Here is a 14896-nt window from a genome sequence, read left to right as displayed (position 1 = left end):
CCATAAGACTGTTCTATACATCAGTGTCTCTTTTGCTGTCTCGTACACCGGGTTATTGTTACCATCTTTCTAAATTCCATATATATGCGTTAGTATACTGTATTTATGTTTTTCCTTCTGGCTTACTTCACTCTGTATAATAGGCTCCAGTTTCATCCACCTCATTAGAACTGATTCAAATGTATTCTTTTTAATGGCTGAGTAATACTCCATTGTGTATATGTACCACAGCTTTCTTATCTATTCATCTGCTGATGGGCATCTAGGTTGCTTCCATGTCCTGGCTATTATAAACAGTGCTGCGATGAACATTGGGGTACACGTGTCTCCTTCCCTTCTGGTTTCCTCAGTGTGTATGCCCAGCAGTGGGATTGCTGGATCATAAGGCAGTTCTATTTCCAGTTTTTTAAGGAATCTTCACACTGTTCTCCATAGTGGCTGTACTAGTTTGCATTCCCACCAGCAGTGTAAGAGGGTTCCCTTTTCTCCACGCCCTCTCCAGCATTTATTATTTGTAGACTTTTGGATCGCAGCCATTCTGACTGGCGTGAAATGGTACCTCATTGTGGTTTTGATTTGCATTTCTCTGATAATGAGTGATGTTGAGCATCTTTTCATGTGTTTGTTAGCCATCTGTATGTCTTCTTTGGAGAAATGTCTATTTAGTTCTTTGGCCCATTTTTTGATTGGGTCATTTATTTTTCTGGAGTTGAGCTGGAAGAGTTGCTTGTATATTTTTGAGATTAGTTGTTTGTCGGTTGCTTCATTTGCTATTATATTCTCCCATTCTGAAGGCTGTCTTTTCACCTTGCTAATAGTTTCCTTTGATGTGCAGAAGCTTTTAAGGTTAATTAGGTCCCATTTGTTTATTTTTGCTTTTATTTCCAATATTCTGGGAGGTGGGTCATAGAGGATCCTGCTGTGATGTATGTCAGAGAGTATTTTGCCTATGTTCTCCTCTAGGAGTTTTATAGTTTCTGGTCTTACATTTAGATCTTTAATCCATTTTGAGTTTATTTTTGTGTATGGTGTTAGAAAGTGGTCTAGTTTCATTCTTTTACAAGTGGTTGACCAGATTTCCTAGCTCCACTTGTTAAAGAGATTGTCTTTAATCTATTGTATATTCTTGCCTCCTTTGTCAAAGATAAGGTGTCCATATGTGCGTGGATTTAATAGAAAGCCCAGAGATAAATCCAGGCACAATGATATCTTAAATGAATTTATGACATCATAACTGCCAACTGAAAGAAAATGGACCTATGCTACAGAAAAAGACAAGTTTATAAACACACACAGAAAAATAATTAAAAGCTGGAATAATCTAATACCTAAGCAGCTTATAATCCTTCTTTTCCTCTCCACAAAATTTCATTGTTTGTAAATGTAATTAATCAATTCTGCATAACAACTAATCCAGGTATAGTACCAATCTTAGATAAACACCTTTAAAGAAAGGAGATAATTAATATTCATACTAATGCATTTTATGCACCAAACATAACTCTTAGAATGAAACAAGGGCATCAAAAGGAAAATAAGGATTAATATCTCACAACTACAGGTACAAAGTTCTGAACACGTTAGTTATTTTGATTTGTTTGGATGTTCTCTTTAAGATTTTTAAAAAATTTTTTTGATACAGTTTTGAGCCAGGTCGTCAGAAGTGCTCAGGTGAGTACTAATCAAGACCTACTACTGAGGTAAAGTCTTTCTAAGTATTCAACCAACAGCACTGCCTCTGGGAACTATGAGTTTTCCAGCTGGTGAGAACAGGCTTTCTTCCTACCCAATGCGGGGACCAAGCCTTCTTCTCTCTAATGCATCTGGTAAATCTTTCCCCAGCCTCAGGTATTTTCCTCAAATGCAAGCTCAGATCAGTTCTCTCATAAACATTTGAGGGTATGCTCTTTAGTTCTGAATTCTCTCTCTCTAGCTCTCCAGGTCTTTGGTAAATCTTTCTCTCTTGCTCTCCAACTCCACCCTCCCAACCCTAAGTCTATAGCTCTGCCCTCCATAGTGTTCTAGCCTAAGAATTCTATGTGCTTTGGTCTCCTCAGACTCTGAAAGTCATGTCCTCAACTCAGTGAATCTACCAGGATCTTTCTGAGATATACGTCTTTGCACAACAACATGGAAACTTTTTAAAGGTAAAATGGGAAAATCTGAGAACTCAACTTGTTTCTTATCTTTTATTGATCATTGTTTCTTATTTCTCCCAACTAGTGTTTTTTTTTTTTTTCTTTTTTTCTTTTTTTTAATTTCAGATATACGCATGCTCCCCATCCTGAACCCTCCTCCCTCCCAACCTCCCCATACCATCCCCCTGGGCCTTCCCAGCGCACCAGTCCCAAGCATCCAGCATCGTGCACTGAACCTGGACTGGCATCTCGTTTCATACATGACATTTCACATGTTTCAATGCCATTCTCCCAAATCTTCCCACCCTCTCCCACAGAGTCCATAAGACTGTTCTATACATCAGTGTCTCTTTTGCTGTCTCGTATACAGGGTTATCGTTACCATCTTTCTAAATTCCATATATATGCGTTAGTATACTGTATTTATGTTTTTCCTTCTGGCTTACTTCACTCTGTATAATAGGCTCCAGTTTCATCCACCTCATTAGAACTGATTCAAATGTATTCTTTTTAATGGCTGAGTAATATTCCATTGTGTATATGTACCACAGCTTTCTTATCCATTCATCTGCTGATGGACATCTAGGTTGCTTCCATGTCCTGGCTATTATAAACAGTGCTGCGATGAACATTGGGGTACACGTGTCTCTTTCCCTTCTGGTTTCCTCAGTGTGTATGCCCAGCAGTGGGATTGCTGGATCATAAGGCAGTTCTATTTCCAGTTTTTTAAGGAATCTCCACACTGTTCTCCATAGTGGCTGTACTAGTTTGCATTCCCACCAACAGTGTAAGAGGGTTCCCTTTTCTCCACACCCTCTCCAGCATTTATTATTTATAGACTTTTGGATCACAGCCATTCTGACTGGTGTGAAATGGTACCTCATAGTGGTTTACTTATCAGTAATTACCTTAAACGTAAATGGGTTGAATGCCCCAACCAAAAGACAAAGACTGGCTGAATGGATACAAAAACAAGACCCCTACATATGTTGTCTACAGGAGACCCACCTCAAAACAGGGGACACATACAGACTGAAAGTGAAGGGCTGGAAAAAGATTTTCCACGCAAATAGGGACCAAAAGAAAGCAGGAGTAGCAATACTCATATCAGATAAAAAAGACTTTAAAACAAAGGCTGTGAAAAGAGACAAAGATGGTCACTACATAATGATCAAAGGATCAATCCAAGAAGAAGATATAACAATTATAAATATATATGCACCCAACACGGGAGCACCGCAGTATGTAAGACAAATGCTAACAAGTATGAAAGGAGAAATTAACAATAACACAATAATAGTGGGAGACTTTAATACCCCACTCACACCTATGGATAGATCAACTAAACAGAAAATTAACAAGGAAACACAAACTTTAAACGATACAATAGACCAGTTAGACCTAATTGATATCTATAGGACATTTCATCCCAAAACAATGAATTTCACCTTTTTCTCAAGCGCACATGGAACCTTCTCCAGGATAGATCACATCCTGGGCCATAAAGCTAGCCTTGGTAAATTCAAAAAAATAGAAATCATTCCAAGCATCTTTTCTGACCACAATGCAGTAAGATTAGATCTCAATTACAGGAGAAAAACTATTAAAAATTCCAATATGGAGGCTGAACAGCACGCTGCTGAATAACCAACAAATCACAGAAGAAATCAAAAAAGAAATCAAAATTTGCATAGAAACGAATGAAAATGAAAACACAACAACTCAACTAGTGTTTTAAAAATAATTAGTGCATATTGTTTCTGGTTTGTTTGCTTTTCTCACAAAACTCTATGTAAATATTTAGAGCGGTTTTAATCATAATTGTAAATAGCTGGAAACAGTCAACATGTATCTTAGTTAAGATAAAAGATAAAGAATGGTGATACATCCATAAAATGGAATATTATTCAGCAATAAAATGAATAAACTCCTGATTAACACATTAATATGCATAAATGTGATGTGTATGATACTAAGAACAAGAAACCATATTTAAAAGACTACAGAGTAGACATAATCTTACATATATAAAAGCAAATAATCACACCACAACTCTTAGAACTGCAAAACAAATCCAACATCTTTTCAGGGTATAAAATCAACATATTGAAATGTCGTATCTAAATATATTTACAATGAACTACCCAAAACAGAACTTAATTAATTATTGAATTAAATAATCCCACTTACAATAGCATCAAGCAGAATAAAATACATAGGAATAAATGGATCCAAGGACTGGAGATTCGTGCACTGAAAACTAGATGACATTGATGAAAAAAATTAAAGACACAAGGATGTCCCATATTTATGAGTTGAAAGCATAAATATTGTCAAAGTGAACACACCATCAAAATCAGTATGGAAAAGATTAGCAATCTAAGAAAACATATAAAACTCATTCATAAGCAGTCATGGAAAAGAAATACAAATCAGTTAAAACCTAGGAATACATGCCTAAATGAATTCGCATGCTGGCAATAACTACGAAAATTAAAATTTTAGATACATCAAAAGTTGACTCAGCGCTAATTCTGGAACCTATATGTACAAAATTTCAAAAACTTGCTTAATTTTATGATTATTACTTGAAGAATCTTAAGAAAAGAATATAGTGACTGCATCTGGAAGGACTGAGAGAATCTGAATTGGGATGGGAGGAGGTTTATTCTACATTATTTCACTTTGCATGGATTTTTATTTAGTATTTATTACTAACCATCTTATCTATAATGCTTATTTAATAAATTAAGATATTATACTAAAATTTCATATTTAAGACAAATGAAATTGAATAAAATTAATACAGCACTAAACAGTTTATTTTTAATGAAAAATAATTTTACTATATCATTAACATAAAAATTAATGATATAAATAAAAATATATTTATTTTTCTAGTAAGCTTTCACATTTATTCACTTTTTAATTTAATTTAATTTTACTTTATTTTTTGACTTTACAATATTGTATAGGTTTTGCCATATATCAAAATGAATCCTCCACAGGTATACATGTGTTCCCCATCCTGAACCCTCCTCCCTCCCCATACCATCCCTCTGGGTTGTCCCAGTGCACCAGCCCCAAGCATCCAGTATTGTGCATCGAACCTGGTCTGGCAACTTGTTTCATATATGATATTAGACATGTTTCAATGCCATTCTCCCAAATCATCCCACCTTCTCCCTCTCCCACAGAGTCCAAAAGACTGTTCTTTACATCAGTGTCTCTTTTGCTGTCTCGTATACAGGGTTATTATTACCATCTTTCTAATTCCATATATATGTGTTAGTATACTATATTGGTGTTTTTCTTTCTGGCTTACTTCACTCTGTATAATAGGCTCCAGTTTCATCCATCTCATTAGAACTGATTCAAATGTATTCTTTTTATGGCTGAGTAATACTCCATTGTGTATATGTACCACAGCTTTCTTATTCATTCATCTGCTGATGGACATCTAGGTTGCTTCCATGTCCTGGCTATTATAAACAGTGCTGCGATGAACATTGGGGTACATGTGTCTCTTTCAATTCTGGTTTCCTCAGTGTGTTTGCCCAGCAATGGGATTGCTGGATCATAAGGCAGTATATAGAATGAAGGTAAAGATAAGAATATGATTAAAAATTTACAAAAAAAAAAAAAAAAGAATGAGAAAGTAATAAAATAGATAGTAATTTGAAACCAGCAACTCTATAAAAATTTCATTTGGCATTGCTTTTGTTCAATGTCTAAGTCATGTCTGACTCTCTGTGGCTTCATGGATGGCAGCATGCCAGGCTCCTCTGTCCACTACTATTTCCTGGAGTTTGTTCAGATTCATTTCCACTGACTCTGCGATGCTATCTAGTCTTCTTATCCTCTGCCACCCCCTTCTCCTTTTGCTATCAATCTTTCCCACCATCAGGGTCTTTTCAAATGAATCAACTCTTCACATCAGTTGGCCAAATTATTGGAGCTTCATCTTCAGCATCATTTTTTCCAATGAATAGTCATACTTAATTTCCTTTAGGATTGACTGGTTTGATCTTTCTGTCCAAGGGGTTCTCAATAATGTTCTCCATCACCACAATTGAAAAGCATTAGCTCTTCTGTGCTCAGCTTTCTTTATGGTCTGACTCTCACATCAATACATGATGTCTGGAAAAAACATAGCTTTAATTATACAGACCATTGTTGGCAAAGTGATGTCTCTGCTTTTTAATACACTGTCCAATTTGTCATTCTTTTCCTTCCAAGGAGCAAGCTTCTTTTAAGTTCATAACTGCAGTCACAATCTGCAGTGAATTTGGAGTCCAAGAAAATAAAGTTTGTCACTGTTTCTACTTTTTCCCCTTCTATTTGCCATGAAATGATGGGACTGGATGCCATGATTTTAGATTTTTTAATGTTGAGTTTCAAGCCAGCTTTTTCACTCTCCTCTTTCACCCTTATCAAGAAGATCTTTAAATTCCTCTTCACTTTCTGGCATTAGAGTGTTATCATCTGCATATCTGAAGTTGTTGATATTTTTGTCAACAATATTGATTCCAGTTTGTGAGCCTTCCAGCCTGGCATTTTTCATGATATATTCTGCATCAGTTCAGTTCAGTTGCTCAGCAGTGTCTGACTCTTTGCGACCCCACAAATCACAGCACACCAGGCCTCCCTGTCCATCACCAACTCCCGGAGTTCACTCAAACTCATGTCCATCAAGTCGGTGATGCCATCCAGCCATCTCACCCTCTGTCGTCCCCTTTTCCTCCAGCCCCCAATCCCTCCCAGCATCAGAGTCTTTTCCAATGAGTCAACTCTTCACATGAGGTGGCCATTGGTGTTTCAGCTTTAGCATCAGTCCTTCCAATGAACACCCAGGACTGATCTCCTTTAGAATGGACTGGTTGGATCTCTTTGCAGTCCAAGGGACTCTCAAGAGTCTTCTCCAACACCACAGTTCAAAAGCATCAATTCTTCAGCATTCAGCTTCCTTCACAGTCCAAATCTCATATCCATACATGACCACAGGAAAAACCATAGCCTTGACTAGATGGACCTTTGTTGGCAAAGTAATGTCTCTGCTTTTCAATATGCTATCTAGGTTTGTCATAACCTTCCTTCCAAGGAGTAAGCATCTTTTAATTTCATGGTTGCAATTACTATCTGCAATATTCTGCATACAAAATTTAAATAAGCAGGGAGACAATATACAGCCTTGTTGTACCCCTTTCCCAATTTTGAACCAACCAGTTGTTTCATGTCCGGCCTCTGTTGCTTCTTGACCAAAAGGTAGGTTTCTCAGGGGACAGGTAAGGTCGTCTGGTATTTCTGTTTAAGAATGTTCCACAATTTGTTGTGATCCGCACAGTGAAAGGCTTTACCATAGTCAATGAATTATAAGATTTTTTCCTGAACTCTCTTGCTTTCTCCATAATCCAACAAATGTTGGCAATTTAACCTCTGGTTCCTCTGCCTGTTCAAAACTCACCATGTGGATCTCGAAGTTTTTGGTTCATGTACCACTGTAGCCTAGCTTGAAGGATTTTGAGTGTCCTGTCCTCAAAATTTTGAGGACAATGGATGAGTGCAATTGTATGGTAACTTTAACATTATTTGGCTTGCCCTTCTTTGGGATTTGAATGAAAGCTAACCTTTTTCCAGTCCTGTGGCTACTATTGAGTTTTTCAAATTTGCTGGCATATTGAGTTCAGCACTTTAACAGCATCATCTTTTAGGATTTTAGGTAACTCAGCTGGAATGCAATCACCTCTGCTAGTTTTGTTCATAGTAATTCTTCCTAAGGAAGAAAAGGAATGCATTTGATCTAAAAATTATTAGCCAACAAAAATGCACTGTGTTGAGTTCAGGATCCTGTTGATGGTTATAATCATGGCAATGAGTAGGTTGGCCACCAAGGTCAAAATATAGAAGAGCAAGACATCACTAAAAGGATTTTCTGCTCCTTCGGATTCTGCATTAGGCCCAAGAGGATAAAATAACTTATTTTGTTCCTTGCATCTGGCAAGTCTGTACAGGAGCTGAGTTAACACATTAGAATTAGTTTTCCTATGGAACAAACGGGAAAATTTTTAAGTGAATGATAAGTTGAACTTGTTTAATTTATCTTTTAAATTAAAACAGTTTATAGAGTATTGATTTGTGTCCAACGTGGCACAGACATTGTGATGACCAAGTTAAAAAGGCATAGTTTCCTATTTCCAGTGATATGATACACAATGACACATCAAACTATCCCAAACTAATGTAAAAAATCATATTATTAGAACATTGACAAAAGGGTCACAGGGTAGGAATATTTCAATTAAACTGGAATCAGTGAAGTCTTCCAAGCAAAAGCAATGTTTAGTTGAGTTTTAAAGGAAAAGTGATAGAACAAGAAAAGATGCCAAAGGAATTTATGAAAAGTTACACCATTTATAAATGTGCCAGGCTCTAATAGTTGTGACAGACAGACATACAGGGTGAAGTGGCCATGATGGAGTAGAAGGACAAAGAATACATGTAACTCTCAAAGAAAACAATAAAAGTACAGGTATTTACAGAATCATTATTGATTAGAATGACCTGGAGACTAGCAGTTCTTCTGTTACTAAAAATATACAGAGGATTCACAACAAGACCAATAGGAGTGGTAGATACAGGGTGTAGTCATGCCCTATACCTCAGGTAGGCAACACTCAAAACAAGAGACAATCCAGTTGCAGAGAGGCTCCCAAAGGAGCCAGTGGACCTGAGATCCAAAGAGAACTACTCAGTTCAGGGGTCCTGAACTGGGAAGGTAATCCCCCGTGCATATATGACTTTAAAATCAGTGAGAGTTCCTTTCCAGAGAGCTAGTGGGCTATAGAAAACAGACTCCAGCCTTAAAGGTCACACATGAAATCATACAGAGTCTGAGAAGAAATAGAAACCTGAATGGAGTCTGAGTCAGATCAAGTTGCTGATATTGGGCAGAGCCACCCAGGCTGGAAGGAGAAAACTGGAACTCACATTGGGATGTAGACACTTTTAGCAAACACTCTGGGTAGCTACTATTACTCCCATTTCAAATACACATTTTTAAATGACCTATTCTTTAAAAAGGTGGGGTGGGCTAATATGGTTATTTAAATTCAGACCAAACTGAATTCTTTCCATGCTTCCAATAACTATATAAATCCCTATCCAATGCTCACTTCTATCCTGTAGTTATAAAATGTTCCTCATCTTACCTATTACCAACAAAATTATATATATATATATATATATATATATATATATATATATATATATATTGCTTCTTTCTTTATTCACGTACTATCCATCTATTTCCCACTGGAATCTTAATTTCACCTATAAACCATCCTGTTGTTATTTTTAATTATCCACATTTTTATATCCAGCTCCCATAACTCTCTAACCCACTGTAAACACAGAAGAGTATTGTTTGGATAAATTAAATAACTGAAAATTTCCTAAAATGAATTGATTATGGAGCCACTTTTCCCAGTAATGAGTGAACACTACAGGATAACAATGCAAAAAGCCATATGGAAAATAGCAGCTATTTAGCTTTTCAAGGTGTTTCTTTCATGTTCTAATGAAGTATCAACTTCCTCAATAACAGAGTTGCTCTGTTTTCCTGTAGATGTCTCTTTCACCCAAGTTGTCATTTTATTTGAAATTCAACATTTTAATTTCATTTATTGAGCCCCCTATATCCCATTTATCATGATCTTCATGAAGGGTAATATATCTGCCAAAAAGAGATCATCAGATGACTTTTTCTTTTTTTTTTTTTTTTTGACATAACAGAAATCCATGTAGGGTAAGTAACCTGGGAAAAGGAGATCAACAGGGAGATGAAGGGAAGAAAGTGCTTCCCCTCCACAAATGAAATAAGAGAAGGATACCTCAGTGGTAACATGGCCAATGAGCAGACCTGTGTTTTGATATTTTCACATCATGACAACAAGGAGTATTGTGAAGTGAAGGAATAGAGGTAGTCAAACCTAAAAACCTTCCTATTCTTGCTTAACTTTATTCAGTCACATTTTCCTCTAATATAAAATGGAGAAAAAAAATGTTTCTACTGATACTTGTTCCTCCAATAATAGAGTTAAAGTTTGTAAAGAACCTGTGAAAATGTACCTCATAGTTGGCCTGCAACGGTAATGAGCTCACTCCCTTCACTTAATGCCTAATATTTTCATCAAATGAAGTTTCCAGATTAAACCAAAGTTTCCTTACACAACAAATCTAAATATTCTGCCCCATTGATTCTTAGGAGAAACACACACCAGTACAATGTGTGTTACTTTACACAATTATCAATTTCTCAAATTCAGTGATCAACTGGAGCTTTTTCATTAATAATTTGAACATTTGGTAATATCTGAGCATGGAGGTATTGTTTACCTGCATAGAGAAGCATTGCAGCTATCCCCCAGTTTCTGAAGGTGAACCTTAGCCATTTGGCTTTTATGAAGACCTACTTTAGGACTTATTTCCATGAATGAAAATAAATACAAATGGCTTTTTCATTTTAAAATAAAATGACATGTATTACTCTGCCATTAAAAAGAATACATTTGAATCAGTTCTAATGAGGTGGATGAAACTGGAGCCTATTATACAGAGTGATGTAAGCCAGAAAGAAAAACACCAATATAGTATACTAACGCATATATATGGAATTAGAAAGATGGTAACAATAACCCTGTATACGAGATAGCAAAAGAGACACTGATGTAAAGAAGAGTCTTTTGGATTCTGTGCGAGAGGGAGAGGATGGAATGATTTTGGGGAATGGCATTGAAACATGTTTAATATCATATATGAAACAAGTCGCCAGTCCAGGTTCGAGGCATGATACTGAATGCTTGGGGCTGGTGCACTGGGATGACCCAGAGGGATGGTACGGGGAAGGAGGAGGGAAGAGGGTTCAGGATGGGGAACATGTGTATACCTGTGGCAGATTCATGTTGATATTTGGCAAAACCAATACAATATTGTAAATTTAAAAAATAAAATAAAAAAGTAAAAAAAAAAAAGGTAAAAAAAATAAAAAGAAAAGAAAATGACAGCCTATATTTACACTAATGTTGGGGAGTTTTTAGATATTTTTCCATTTTTCTTTTATTGAAGTACAGTTAATTCATAATTTTGTGTTAATTTCAAGTGCACAGCAAAGTGATATATATACATATATAGAATGTGTACTCATATATTATATACATGTGTGGTCTTTTTCATATTATTTTCATTTATAGATTGCATTACTGTACTAATGCTGGTCTTTGTAAAGTGAAGTGGCATAATTTGAACTTTAAAAAAAAGGAATACACTTGTGCTGCTGAAATATATTGCCACATGTGAAAGAAGGCTACAACACGTTTGATAACACTGCCTCCAAGGAAAAATCGAATCATTAAGACTGCAGATAGATTTCTGCCTCAGCATACTATGGACACCTATATTTCATCTGAAAGGAAGTAAAATTGAGTTTTAAGGACCTGGATTGCAAGTTTTTAGGTTAAACTTTTGAAAGGAACCTGAATTCCAGTGTAATAGTTCCTGACACATTTTGTAAAGAAAACATATGTGAATTGAGTCAAGCAAATTAGTAAAACTTTCTTGGTTTAAATTTGTTTCTCTGGAAAACTGGGATAATAATAATGTATCTACCAGTTTAATATTTAAAAAAGTGAACTGATGTGAAAGTGCCTGATAGATAATAAAGTGTCAATTTGATGTACATGTATGTGGCAGACCTACAGATCAAAAGCTTTGGAACCTATGCTTTGAAATTTAGAACCTAAGCTTTTTGAAATTTGCAAAAGATACCTAAGCTTGTTTCTAATGGTCCCTTAAGTCTTCAAATGGAAAATGTTTATATCTATATTTATTTATATTATATTATTTATATTAAAAAAGTGATCCATGGAGATAGTTATGAAAATTAAGCAAATTAAGACTAATTTCAAAATGTGTCCTTTATTTTTTAAGGAGAGAATTACAGACATATTGTGAATTATTCTGTTCTCCTTTTGTGGGTGTCTCTGGTTTTGCTTTTGGTACATTCATAGTACGAAAACAAACAAACAAAAAAAAAGTTGTTACTCCTTCACTCAACTGTTCTTCCTCCATGTATCTATCTAAGAATTTCTATCTCTGTGCTTGCTTTGACACTGGCTAACCACATATAGAAGTTCTGAAGTCAAGATCCTATGGAAAATCCAATTTCATCCAAGTAACATATATGAAGAATTTAGTAACAAAGCAGTAAGACCCTAGAGAAAATCTTACTGTAATCATCAAACTGGGTTTACAGATATTCTTTCCATTGCCTATTTTGCAGTTTAAACATGAACACTGAAGCCATGGTAAAGTACATTAAAGTCATTCATGTCGATGTATGGCAAAACCAATACAATATTGTAAAGTAATTAGCCTCTAATTAAAATAGGCCTCTAGATAAAATATTAAAAAATAAATTTAATAATAAGATATTAAAATAGCCTCTAAATAAAATTTTTAAAAAAGAATAAAAAAAAGTGCTTAAAAAATGCCTACAGTTTGCCATACCCTTGCATCATGGGACAGATTCTAGTCTCTCTTCCTCCAGGCTACAACAAAATGTTGGTTTCTGTCCCTTCTTTTCCACTAAATCATCTGAAAAATTTCTTAAATTTAATGTTTTACAACAGATATAATCCTCCCTTTGTATATAAATCATAACTTTCATGTCATTTTGAGCATCCTAAGCTACTCTCCTCTTAAACAAACTCCTCACAGCATTTTTCACCTGTGTTTCTCACTGTGTAAATGCTAGGATTTAACATGGGAGTAAGGATTGCAAAAAACACAGCCACCCACTTATCCACAGGGTAAGTGACCACAGGACTCATGTAGGTGAATACACAAGGACCAAAAAAGAGCACCACTACTGCAAAATGGGAGCCACATGTAGAGAGGGCTCTGCGCCGTCCTTCAGAGCCATGAGATTTCAAAGAGCTCAGGATGACTATGTAGGAGACAAATAGTATGGAAAAAATGAGCAAGCACATGCCCCCTGTGTTAGCTGCCACTACCATTCCAAGTCTATAGGTGTCACTGCAGGCAAGTTCCATCAATGAGAAGAAATCACACATGAAGTGGTCAATGACATTGTGACCACAGAAGGTCAGTTCAGACATGAACATGAAAAGAATCTGCATGGTGGCATGCAGGATACCCCTGATCCAGGCCACCACCACCAGGAGCTGGCAGAGCCCTTGTCGCATGATGGTCGTGTAGTGCAGAGGCTTGCAGATGGCCACGGAGCAGTCATAGGCCATGACAGTGAGGACGATGACCTCTGATCCTCCGAGGAAGTGTTCTAAAAAAAGCTGAGTCAGGCAGCCACCCCATGAGATGGATCTCCTCTGGTACAGTAGGTCAATGGTAATTTTGGGGGTGGTGACAGAAGTCAAGGTGGCATCTATGAAGGACAAGTGAGTGAGAAAGAAGTACATGGGAGTTTTTGACAGTGCAGAGCTGAGTGAGATGGTGATGACAATGAGCAGATTGGACATCATAGTGAACAGGAAAATGAACAAAGAGACAATGAAGAGTATCTTCTGCAGGAGTGGATTCTGTGTGAGTCCCAAGAGAATAAATTCAGTCACATTTTTAGGAGGCATTGAGACATCCATTTAGGAAGCGACATTCTCCTAGGAACTGAATTTCCTACAAATGAATAAAGACTGATACATATTAATCATGAAAGAATTTAGCCTGAATTTCTTAGGAAATCAATAGTTCAGCCACTGTAACTGTGGAGCATGTCCTTGGCATTTGCCCCAGTACTTGTTTCAAGTCTTTTTTTTTTTTTCTCCATGATGCTTTCCATCTCTTCAGACACCCATCACCTGTCCCTGTAAAACATATAGAGGGCAATAGTTAATGTGTAATTTACTGAGCAAATACTGGGCTCTCTACATAAGATCTGGACTCTTTTCCTGGTTCCAACTCCATGTGATTCTGCTAAGTCATCTTACTGTTCCTTGCTTTTCAGTCCTTTTTCACCTGTGAGTTCACAAATTGTAATTTCAGATATATCTGATAAGTTTATATTTGTATCAAAGAGGTAATAATTATTTCCTCTTCCATGACAGTTTACATGTGAACTTTCAATTGTAACTATGGAAAGAAAGATACTATCAGTAACTATCTATAATAAATAGGGAGTTTAGAGAAATATATCTATCAATTGCAATACACTTTACCTGGTACCAAGCAGACCACATAAGTTAGTCAGCTGTGTTTCCTCACTTACTATCATATCTGGCATGATATTGACAGTGTCTGAAACCTATTAGGTGATGAGTAAGTGCTTGAATTGCCATTTTCCATGGGTAAAGTATGCCTGCTTCCTGAGACCATAATCATAGGAAGAATTCGAATGTTGTTTTCTCCTGATGTGTTTATCATTACTCTCTACTTTATGAGCAACATAAATAAACATTTGAAAGGAAGCTTCACCTTAGTTTAATAGTTTCTAACACCCTTTATGGGTTAAGTATGAGAATATTTACTTGTCTGTAGGAAATAGTATGCTACAGGGTAATTTTGCTTTCAAGATAGATCAGTTGGTAAAGAATCCCCCTGCAATGCAGGAGACCCCTGCTTGATTCCTGGGTCCTTAAGATCCCCTGGAGAAGGGATAGGCTACCCACTCCAGTACTTTTGTGCTTCCCTTGTGGCTCAGCTGGTAAAGATAATTATGGCATTTGTAAAAT

The 14896-nt window shown here is 36.3% G+C and overlaps 1 pseudogene; it reads right to left on the bottom strand.

Moving 5' to 3' along the window:
* Window positions 1-12876: 12876 nt before the first annotated feature.
* On the bottom strand, window positions 12877-13810 carry LOC147352825 (olfactory receptor 4C3D-like; annotated as a pseudogene).
* Between the last annotated feature and the right edge of the window lie 1086 nt (window positions 13811-14896).

The sequence above is a fragment of the Bos grunniens genome, chromosome 19, assembly GCF_055505025.1.
Source record: "Bos grunniens cultivar Pamir isolate PY7600 chromosome 19, Bosgru_T2T1.0, whole genome shotgun sequence".
Lineage (NCBI taxonomy): Eukaryota > Metazoa > Chordata > Mammalia > Artiodactyla > Bovidae > Bos > Bos grunniens.
Note: the sequence above shows the minus strand (reverse complement) of the source record. Positions and strands in the feature narration are given on the sequence as shown.